The sequence below is a fragment of the Cupressus sempervirens genome, chromosome 10 (assembly GCF_028749045.1).
Source record: "Cupressus sempervirens isolate cs-2001-9-10 chromosome 10, ASM2874904v1, whole genome shotgun sequence".
In the NCBI taxonomy this organism is placed as follows: Eukaryota; Viridiplantae; Streptophyta; class Pinopsida; order Cupressales; family Cupressaceae; genus Cupressus; species Cupressus sempervirens.
In genome coordinates, this window is record NC_143127.1 from 157,238,997 (window position 1) to 157,250,999 (window position 12,003).

Genomic DNA, 12,003 nt, shown 5'->3' on the forward strand with positions numbered 1-12,003 from the left:
CAAAAGGCTCATGAGAAACAAACTAAATGTCCAATGTTTTGTGACTACTAACCATTTTCAAATGCTTGGGCAATAGAAAAAGTCTAAAATGAAGTACTAAAATGGTGTACCTAAAATGGTGTACCTCCTGAAAGCAGCCAAGCGCACAACAAGGGATCCATTTAAGGGGGCAGTAGATGGTGTCAATATATTCCTTCCGCAATCAAAGCTCCATACTAAAATTAATGTCATTTCACTATATAGTGAGCAGCACTCATATCACATTTATAGAGCCTATAATCATAAATTGCATTGCATACCTTTAAATTCAAACTTATTCAGCTACTCATTGAGCCCAAGAACTAATAGAAGTTATCTGTGAAATGTTCTGGAATGCTTTAAATATTTGATTGGTATTTTCTGCACAAAACAGCCAAAACTAACATTCCAATGTTCAACAACAACAATATAGTTCTAAAGAACATTTTCCACTATCTTTAAACAAAGGCCCCTCTTCTATATGACAATAAATGCTAAATACAAGATTGGATATAAGAGTAAATCTAAAAGACAATCATCAATAAACTAGCACAGCCTTATTTACAAAAGAAAATAGTTCAGGAATGTTCAGAATATTCAGAGGACAAAAAACACCCACAGCACAATGATGAATCTCTTACATATAATGAAGAATACAAAAGATTCAACCTACACTGGTATAATCTATATATACCATATGTAGGAAAATAGTCAACTCCATGATAATAGCCTATGCCCTATTAATCTAAATCGGTAGACTGATTTCAATGTTCAATTAGCAGTACTTCCAATTAATGTCAATAAGGAATTTGATATGACAAAAAACTTAACCAAAGCAAGGACACAAGCAATTAATCACCTGTGAAAATATTCAAAAAGACTTCCAACAATCATTGATTTAGAGAAACTGCCATAACTCGTGATAATATTAGCATCATAAAACCTGCAACCAGAAAATACCCGAAGTGATGATTTACAGCTAACTTATATAGATAAATATCAGAATTAGAAGTATGCACAATACTGAATGTAATAAACGAAGATATCTTGCTAATCAGAGCATTAGGGAGCAACAGAAAAAAAAGAACCAAAAAAAAGTTATGCGCAAGTTTGTCAAAGGCAGCATATTTATACAAGCATAAAAGATTAATTAAGCAACTAATGAATAAAATGTGATATAGCAATATAGCCATTAGATGGTATGCATGAGAGCAAGGGTTAACACTCTCACAGCAGATGCATTCCCCTTCTAATCTAAACAACCATCATCAGCTCTGGTCGGCTGTACACATTGTTAGAGTCATCTTCAAAACTGGGATAAGCAGCTACCAGACCATCTTGAGCTCCAATGTAAAGTGAGTTATAAATCTTCCAGTAGACCTCACGAACTTTTCTTGCTGGGTGAAATAACCCTTGGAGACAGTAGTTGAGAACCACAGGAGCTCCTAGCGCAACACGCATCCCTTCAATGGCTTCCATGACAGCATTTATGACATGAGGTGATGTCTCAAATATGTTCGGCCATACGTAATTTAATAAGTGTAGCAAAGCATCCTCGCAGCCAAGCCCTGCAACACCTAAAGCCATATGTTTCACTGCGGAGGCTGCTGTTTGCCTGTGCACAAGATCTCGGTCCATCAGTGCATCTTCAAGCAACGGTGTCACTGCATATATGTAGTCCTTGCCCATCTCCCCTATATATTCAAAAAGAAATGAAAGTGACTTGAGAACACCATTTTGAACATTCAACTCTGGCACCCGATATTCATTCATCAGAGCTGGCAGAACAGTAAATGGAGAACAAGTCTCTGCCACTATAGCAATAGCTACTGTTGTACAGACACGGTTCTGACGTTCCTGAACCTTTAAATTATTCAACAAAGTAGCAAGCACATCCTGTGGCCCAATTGCCTTTGCAATGTATCCAAATGTATTCACTGTTGCCCTTCGAATTCCTTTCTTATGTGCTTTCAACATCTCAAGAAGTTCAAAGCAAATTCTCATCCATTCTCGAGCGGGTACAAATTCAGCTCCCCTGTCAGCAATTCTGCCCACAAGATCTATACAATTCTCCTGGACCTTTTCATGTCTATTTTTCAGGATTGGAGTCAAGCGCGGTAGCAAATCTTTAATTGGAGGAGTCATCTTAGTCATGCCAATGACATTTACTATAGCTTTCAATGCCCCCAAGATGGATCCCAAAACTTCTGGATATTCTTCTCCCAAGTATTCATAAAGCACAACACCCAAATGTCCCATGAGCTGCTCTTCTTGACACTGCTTCATAACAACAGCAATTCGGGATATAAGATCTGCAGCTTGCTGACGGACCTTTGCACTCTTGTTATTCAATCTCCACTTAATGGTACCACAAATTTGAGGCAAATATGGTTTAACCCTCTGACCTAGGGCATTCACTACAGCGCCAAATCCATTGAGCATCACATTTGCGTCATCGCTGGTCTGTTCTTGGAAAGCATAAAGTATACCGTCGATAAGCAATTCCTCTAGGCGAGCATCAATATCAGAAGCCCCCAAGTTGGCAACAACCTTCTCAATTGTCTCCATTACCATGCGACGGTATGGTTCACTTTCATCCTTCAGGTCTTCAACGGTCCTTCCAACAATGTCTGCAACTCCTACTTTGTTGGCTATCTCTACAGTTGTATCTACCAACTGTCTGTAGTTCCTGCGATCCAAAGCCATTCTCCGAACCCAGAAATTTCGGAAAAACTCGGGAAGTATTTCTGATCTGATGTAATCTGCTTCAACACCCTCTGTGCTAACACACTGTTTAACAACTTTCAGAACAATCTTCTTCATTTCTTCATCTGGAGACTGAAACTCACGGATCAAGATGCCCATGACTTCCTTTGTATAGTAGCATGCATACATAGCATCCATTAAAGGTATAATAAAACCAATTGCCTTCAAAAAGGCCGCAAGAACTTTACCTCTATGCGATCGGATACCCTTCCACAGAGGTTTAAGAACAGAATCAAAACTCTCAATACCATAAGGTGCTGAAGCCTCTGCAAGTGCAGCAAGAGAGAGTGCAGTAATAGTTCTCACTTTCTGATTTTCATCATTTAGGCCGTGCTCTATGATTTCAACTAGAGATCTCAAATGTGGAAGAACAGCACAGCCCATGAGAATAGCTATTTGTTGGACAATCTTTATTCCAGTGTGTCGAGCTTGCCACGACTTCTTACTTTGACACACCGCCTTCAAAAAAGGCAGAAGTGCTGGAATTCCCAAAGCAGAAGCAACAACACTAAATGCTCTTGCAGTTGTGTTTCTAACATATTCATCAATATTATCAATATCAGGTCTCATTGCAGCAATCATGGTAGCCAGTCCAGCAGCTTTACTCAAATTGGAGATAATTTCTCTCCCTTCCACACGGGCATAGTAATCCTCGTCTATAAGAAGGGGTTCAATAACCACAAGAATTTTATGCACAAAGGGTCTAACTAATTCATCTAATTTGTAAAGAACTCGATCGATCACCTTTACCAAGAGATGCCTCTCTTGATCTTCAAGTGTTGGGGACATCAACAAAGGCAGAATCTGATTGAAAAGAGGCCCAGCACCAAACTCCCTCGCCTTGTCAGTAAGCTGCCTTAGAGCTGTCTTTCTCTGAGGTGGAGTACCATTCTTCACCTTAAGCAACAACTTCATTATCTTTCGCTCTTTCTGTTCGTCAGGCGAAAGCTCCTCCTCATCATCCTCATTCAACAACACTCCGAAGTACTGATAATCTTCTGGTTTCATGAAGGGCAACCCACCGGGTACCTCTTTTGGAACATCAAACTGCTGACCCCGATTCTCTTCCGGAATGCTGTACAGTGGTGTCCCCATTAGCGGAGTGGGCGTCGCAAGGAGTTTCCTTGCAGGCGTTCTAATAGGCACATAAGAAGCAGGAGGCTCCAAAATCTTATATCCCTCCTGTGGAAACATGGCATCCAGCTCCTCGTCATTCAGAGGCCTATTCCTCTCTTCAATATCCTTCTCCCACCTGAGCAAATTATACTGCTCTGGAGTAAAGGCACTTCGCAGGTTGATTGCAGTGGGCGTAGGTGTAGGCAGATCAATCCCCCCCATGGGAGTAACCCCTGGAGTAAACGCGGATGGTGTCGCGCCAGCCATTGGTGTGGCGCTGCCCATGGTGGCCGGGGTCTCATCCCACCTGGACCTTTGCTTCTTGGGTGTTGGAGTCGCCAATCCAGAAAGTTTAGGGGTTGCATCCCAAGTCATACCTGCAGGAGTTGCCCCCGGTGTGACCCCTCCAACAGGTGTTGCATCAGCATCGACTAGCCTCCCCGGCGTGGGTGTCTCGTCCCAGCGATTACGCCTACTGATTGCAGGAGTAGCATCGATATTGGCCCTCCCCGGGGTAGGTGTAGCATCCCATCTACTAATCCCAGGAGTTGCATCAGGGGCATCCCAGTCAGATGGAGCAGAAACTTTGGCCCTTTTAGCGGCATTCTCCTGCTCCTGAGCCTGATCCCATCTGTTTCTCCTCTTCGCTTGTGCCGCATCCTGCTGAACCACCCCATCCTCCTTTCCCTTCTCCTTTTCCTCCTGATGTTTCTTAGCAATCAACCTCTTAGTTTCCTCCGTCTCCCTTTTCAGGGCCTCTTCCCGCATAACATCCGCATAGGTTCGAACTGCGGCATCTGGGGTTTTATCCCCCATGGCAAAGGCATCATTTCTGTCGGGGGAAATAATTCTATTAAGCCTCCGTTTTCTGTAATCATCCTCTCTGTCAACAATTCTCTGCGGTTTCTTAAATCCTATATCGTCATCCTCCCCACCAGGTGGTAATTCCTTAAGCAAAGACCTGGGGGCCGTGTAAGAAGCTAATTTTCTCGCAATTTCTCTTTCTGCCGCGTCCCCTTCTTCTTCCTCCTCGTTATTTACTGGAATAGAACGTTCATAACCCTCAAACCTGTTATTTCCCCCGTATAAATCCTTGTCAAAAGTGACCGCAGAGAGTGCCGCCATTTCCTGTTCCTTTTTCCGTCTTTCCTCCTGAATCCTGGCTATATCTGCATCCAACGAATCCATCTTTCCCAGTCCCGCAAATGACAATCCCTGCTGGATTTTTTGAGTTTCTCAAAATCCAACTACTGTTGATTCAAAGAAAGAGAAGAACGGCAATCCTGAATCAATGCTTGAACCCCATGAAAACCGAGATCAAAGTTTTAGAAAATGGGAAGCCCTAATCGAATGATCGAAATGTTTGTTTCGAGACACGGGCGCTCCAATTAAACCTATCAACCCTAAGGGTGGAGGGGGCATCCACCGTCCTATCAATTCCTCATGTAAATCAGTTTAAAATTTTAGTTCCCATGGTCTTATGGATTTTTCTTGCAATGTCTTTAAATAAATTTTATTTCATTGTTTTTTATATTGAAAAACATTACATAAAATTATTGTTTGGATATTTCTATTTAGATTTTAGTTCCTCATCGAATTTTAAAAGTTCAATAAAATTTTAAATATTTTCTAAGATTTTCTAATTTACATTTTTTACTAATTAATTTTGGTAAGGATAAAAAATGTTTAAAAAGTTCAATAAAATTTTAAATATTTTCTAAAATTTTCTAATTCACATTTTTTACTAATTAATTTTAGTAAGGATAAAAATTAATTTCCCCCAACAAAAATACAACATATTAATAGAAAGATTAACTAGAAAGATGTCATTTCATTAATAATAACTTTATGTCATTCATTAATAATAACTTTGACAATAAGATTAATTATATATTTAAAAAATTATTATTATTTTAATTTATACATTTTTATAATAATAAAGTTAAATATAAGTAAGTTAATAAGTATCAATTATTCACATATTATATAACTTACAATTTTTTAACTAGTAGGAAATAAATTATATTAAAAATAATCAATGAGCTTACATAATTTTTATAGACAATAAGTTGGTTCTTTAAAGACATTTTCAAAACAGGCTTAAAGATTTTTATCATAATCCCACCCACATATTATTCAAAAGATAAACTCAACAACAAAATTTGAAGACAGGAGAATAATTTCAATAGTAGTGCATTTTTCTAAGAAGCCATGTCTAAACGCAATTTTCCCTACTCAAATTACAAACCCCTATACGTTTTTGAAGATCTAAATGCATTGCACCATTGGAAGAAACTTTGGCATGTTGGATACTAATGGCAAACAAGTCTTAAATGTAGGAATTCTTATTTTTATGGGCAAGATTTTGATTTATCCTAACAATTTTTTTTTTCTTCATGAGATCTCTTATTCTTTTAAAATAAAAGCTTAAGACTATGAGGCCCAACCTAAATATAAGTCTAGCTAACTAAAGTAAAGTTTATCAAACCATTATATAAATCAAATCATACATTTTACAAATTACAATGATTAATTAAGTCGATAGGATTTTTGTGGGAGCTTTGTTCTCGAAATTTAAATTTTTTGTTGAACTTTTGTTTGTACTCCTAGACTATTGAATTTTCCAGTTTTTTTTTGGTAATGCTCTTTAATATTCATATTTTAATAAATTATTTTTAAAAAAAATCTGTATTCCTCTAGACAATTGCTACTTTCTGATTTGGAATTTCTCCAAACCTAAACACATCCATCTCAACAAAATATAGTTATTAGCCAATAAGCTTTCCATTTGGAATTGCCTTTAATCAAAGATTGACTCACGTCATCAAACCTTTCTCTACAAACCATTTTTAGTGGTCGGTAACTAATTTCAATAACTAGTTCTTAAGATTTCACATCAACTGACTTACTTGACAAAATTGGGTGGATTTATGCCAATGACCATTTCATCTTCTCCAAAATCTCTCATAAAGCCCATTCATTCAGTCTTCCTCTATCTTTGGAAAAGAAAATGGCAAGCTCCAAATGGCAAGGGTGTGTAGAAAGAAAAATCATGGTCTCATTGGAAGACATGTAGAAGTTAACAAGTGATTATTATGAGTTGCAAAAATGGTTTACGAGCATGACATCTTGTGAAAGAGTGGAAGGAGCACTTGAAAAGGAAGTGGGCTCTGTGTGATGTTGTCAACAGCCTTACCATCAACTGAGGAGGGTCGCAGGTCTTTTGTGGTCGAAGAGCTCCTCGCTCAAGACAATGTTAGCCATTTTTACACTTTTTGCATGATGGACACCAACATGTTGGGCTTCATTGCATAGGAGGAAACCTTATAATTATGTGAAACAAGGGAGGTTTGCAATTGTTTGGTGTAAATCATTCCAAATAAACCATGTCCCTAGTCGTACAAAAGAGGAAATCAAGGCCTAAACGAGCTCTCTTCTAACTTGCATTGTCAAGAATCTGGAACATATCACTTCTTCATAGTAACACCTTCAATTTATTTTTTTGGTATATTCCATTTATGTATGTGTTTGGATACTTGACTCTTTTCCACCATATTGTCTTTGTAGCTTCTTAGTGTGTATTGCAATCATCATTCATTCATATGAAGACTATCACAAAATTGAAAGGTAAATTGTGCCTACCATCTCATACGAGCATTGGTTACACATTTCTTCTTATTTGTGTTGATTTTGTTCTTGTGGATGTTATGTGCAGGTTTGAGGACACTGAAAATGACATAATTGTATAGAAAAAGAAGTTTGTGGGAATTCAGTCTGCTAAACTCCCAAAATCCAACTATAGAAATTTAGGCACAATTTTACACCAGTCAACATGCTTATTCCTTTCTCCTTTATATTTCACAAATGGTTGGCTTATCAACAAGGCAGTTTGGATTTGTTTAGGATAAAGTTGTGAGCATTGTCAGATACAGATGAACATAATGTATGTATCTTGATAGAGTGGTCTTTCAACATAGAAGTAGCATAAAGGATTGATTTTGTAGTTTATGTCAAATAGCAAGGACTAAAATAAGATGGGTTTGTGGTTGGTGAGTCAAGTTTATAGTATACTTGAACAAGTTGGATTTATTATTTGGTTTCTGCATTGATTGAGCAGTTGCTTACTCAGTTGACTATTTATAAATTACCATTGGTTGAGGAGAACTTGAAGAAAGGAATGGTTGATCTAAAACTCCCTTTGTTAGGGGAGAGCAGGGAACAATAGATTTATATAATTACTTTAAAAAATATCTACAACTTTTTAACATACAGACTTTAGCCTAACATTAAAAATATATATACAAAATTATAAAAGGCTTCATAAGGGAACTATAAATAAAAACAAGAATGTATATGATTGCATTGTCCAAGTATTATTATGTTTGCATTATCTATGTTAAAAAAAAGCTAGCAAATAAAGGAAAAACATAGAATATAATAACATATTTAATATTAAAAGATATAAAAATTTACAAATTTAAGAAACTCAATGACTATCCTCTAAATATACATGTATTTCATATGACAACTAATTAATGTTAATCAACAACAACAAAAAATAGTTGACAAAAATTGTGACTATGAACAACTGTGGAGTAGGAGCATCACCACATTTAGATTTTGGTTTGTAGTACAACTTCATTTGAGCATTTAAAACTTCAATCACTTTCTCACATGTTTCCATACATTTCTTTGTAACTTCCTCCATTTTTGGGATGTCAAACTCTTTGGTACCATGTGCAAGCCAACATTTTATTATTTCACCTTGAGAATCAAACCACCAAAAGTTGAAAAATGAATCAAATCATCATAGCATTCAGAGTTGCACCTATAGTAATGCATACTTTGTGCATTGAGAATTAGGAGTTTGTATTTTTATTAGTGGATGCAAGGAGATGAAATAAAAGAACGAAGAAAACAAGAGAAATGTGAAAGTACAGAGCATGAAGCAGTAAGATGTCAAGGTCAAAAGAGAATATGACTAGATTAGAACAATGGGGGATTGTTTGTTAAAACTTGCAACATATGGAACACTTATTTTTTATTTCTAAACATGTTACAACAACAACAATAAAAAAGTAAAGAAAAATCAAGACAATAGAAAGGTAAAAACTTTATGCCAATATTTATATGGAAAATCAAAATTTGAACATAAAAATACTTGCAAATGTTGCAATACCTTGACAAGCTTGTTTATTTTGTGAGGTAATGATTTAATGTGATTTGATGAGGTGTTGACAATGTCTCTAGCTTATACATTAGCAAAGCATAGAAAACTTTTTAACCACGATGTTAATTACAAATTTGTATCATAAATCATAATCTATACAACCACTTCTTGTTATAATCCCAAGCATTCCAATTGCAATGCATAAAACATAGTAGGCTTAGTATGGTTACAAAGAATTTAACCTATTCACCCTACAAAATGCAATGAATTGAATGAACAAGTTACTCATACATCATGTAACAAGCAAAGAAAGAAAAAACAATTCATGATAATGTAGGTTTGTGATAATTGAAGATATAAAAAGAAGTTTCCATTTTTTTTTGTATTAAGTAGAATGTGCAGGGATTCCTTTAATTATTCCTTTCTCTATAATGGTTTGAGATTGTTGTGATTCGAGGATTGTAATAGCACTGTACTACTGTGTTATTCAATTGTACCATATAATAATATTATATGTAAGCAGGGGAACATTTTCACTTCATTGCTCCTTATTATATATTATCTATGAATATTATATTTGAAAATAATGAGGAATAGTAATAGTGAAACTAATTCTCTAATTGTTATTTCCCTAAGAAGCATTATCATTAGGAACGAAAAAATTATATTATTTAGATACACTCTTTAATAAATAAAAAAGTATCTAAACCAAGACTAGATTTGTGTGAATTAGCTATAGAAATTTTTGTTTATGATCACATACATGTCGTCCATGCACTAAAATTATAAATCAAATGGTTAATGGTAAAGTAGCCTACTTATTGCTATTCATAGTGGATTTTGCAAATCGAAATCATTCTTGTACTAAAAATTACAAAGTCTCTAGATATATAGTACATTTTTTTGGTACTATATAAAATTTATACAAACTAATGCTTTCAATTTAGCTTATTTCAAATAAGTGCTATTAGAAAAGTGATAATGATTAATGACCTAAGATCATTAGTTTCCATGAAGTTTTCCCTCACCAACAAAGCTATTTTAATGGGGTTCGTGGTAACACAATCATGTCTTTTTGGGCATTTTATTATGTTAGGACCCCAAAAACCATCTAGAAAGACATTTGCTCATTTTTTATAACCATCTAAAAAGGTGTTGATTAGTTAATAGTTATCTATCAACTTTTACTAGTCACCATTTCTCATCACCAGAAATTCATCAAATCAAATTATCCATTGTAAAGAATTAATAATAAAAATAATAATTTTGCTAGATCATGCAATGTTCAATCATTGGTTACATCTTTTCAGTGATAATTATTTTAATAAATTTCTATATTTGAGTTTTTATGTTCTCACTTCACTCCATGGGAAATTATTATTTTTAATTCAATTCTACCTTTCTAAAATTATGGAATTTATTTTAGTATAATCCTTGCATAATCATGGATATACAATACATTCTTTTGTACTATATGACATTTATATGAACTAATGCTTTGAATTTAGTTTATTTCAAATAAGTACTATTAGAAAAGTGATAACAGTTAATGACCTAAGATCATTAGTTTCCATGAAGTTTCCCCTCACCAGCAAAGCTATTTTAATGGGGTTTGTCGAAACACAATCATGTCTTTTTGGGCATTTTATTATGTTAGGACCCCAAAAACCATCTAGAAAGATATTTGCTCATTTTTTATAACCATCTAAAAAGGTGTTGATTTTATCTATCAACATTTACTTGTCACCATTTCTCATCACTAGAAATTCATCCAATCAAATTATCCATTGTAAAGAATTAATTTTAAAAAATTACAATTTTGCTAGAAGCAATGTACAATCATTGGTTACTCCTTTTCAATGATAATTGTTTCAATAAATTTCTATATTTGAGTTTTTATGTTCTCACTTCACTCTATGGGAAATTGTTATTTGTTAATCCAATTCTACCTTTCTACAATTATAGAATTCATTTTAGTATAATCCTTGATTCGTAGAATAATCACAGGTAGGCTAAGAAAAATTGTAAAGATAATTTGAGAGAAACAACACAATCGATAGTACAATTATAACAAAATTCATATCATCTTGATTAATATTTTTTATTAAAAAATATAAAATATTATTTTTCATGATATAATATAAACAAAATGCATAAAGAATTTAGTTGTTTTAAGTAAAAGACAACAAAATGTGGGAGAATGAGTTGAACATCTTCTAGTATTGCTCCTTATCATATTTGTCCTAAGATAATTCTATTGCAATCACTTCTAATAATTATTTTTGTTTCAATCAATTACATTTAAGTATTTCTATTTGGATTTTTTATTTTTATTTTAAGTATAGATGTGAGATTTTTAATTTTTAAAATTTCTAAAAGTATTTTACTTCCAATTGTTTGGCTCATGACTCGTAAGTTTAGGGTATTATAGGAGCGGATTTACAAAGCCAAGCACTACCCCTATTCTAAGGCTATATTGTTGGATGCACAAATATATAAACATATGAAGATAAAATATATTTAATAGATTAGTACACTTCAATGTATTAATATATTAATACACCTTAACATATTAATGCATTAACATAGAACTACGACATAAATTAGAAATTGTTTTTATTAATGACAAATATGTTTATATTAAAATATATATATTATTTTTAAAATATGCAAATATAAAAAAGTTTTAAGAAAAATACAATAAAATTATTATATTTTTTTTAGTCGGTAATAAGAGATTTTACAGTAATTTATCTATCAAGGATATTTTATGTGGACAAACAATAAGGATAAATCAAGGTTCATAAAAAATAACTAGGAGTTGTTAGGATTCAATGAGCTAATGACAATTTTGGTTTTTAGTTTTGTCTTTGTTTGAATCGAGTCATTAGGATCAATCAATAGTCATCGGGAGTAATTGAGAAGTTTTAAAA

At 34.2% G+C, this 12,003-nt stretch overlaps 1 pseudogene across 1 annotated transcript; it reads right to left on the reverse strand.

The window, feature by feature from the left end:
• Positions 1–1,127: 1,127 nt before the first annotated feature.
• Positions 1,128–5,347, reverse strand: LOC149533057 (uncharacterized; annotated as a pseudogene). Its single transcript, XR_016357898.1, has one exon. The product of XR_016357898.1 is annotated as an uncharacterized LOC149533057 (transcript).
• Between the last annotated feature and the right edge of the window lie 6,656 nt (positions 5,348–12,003).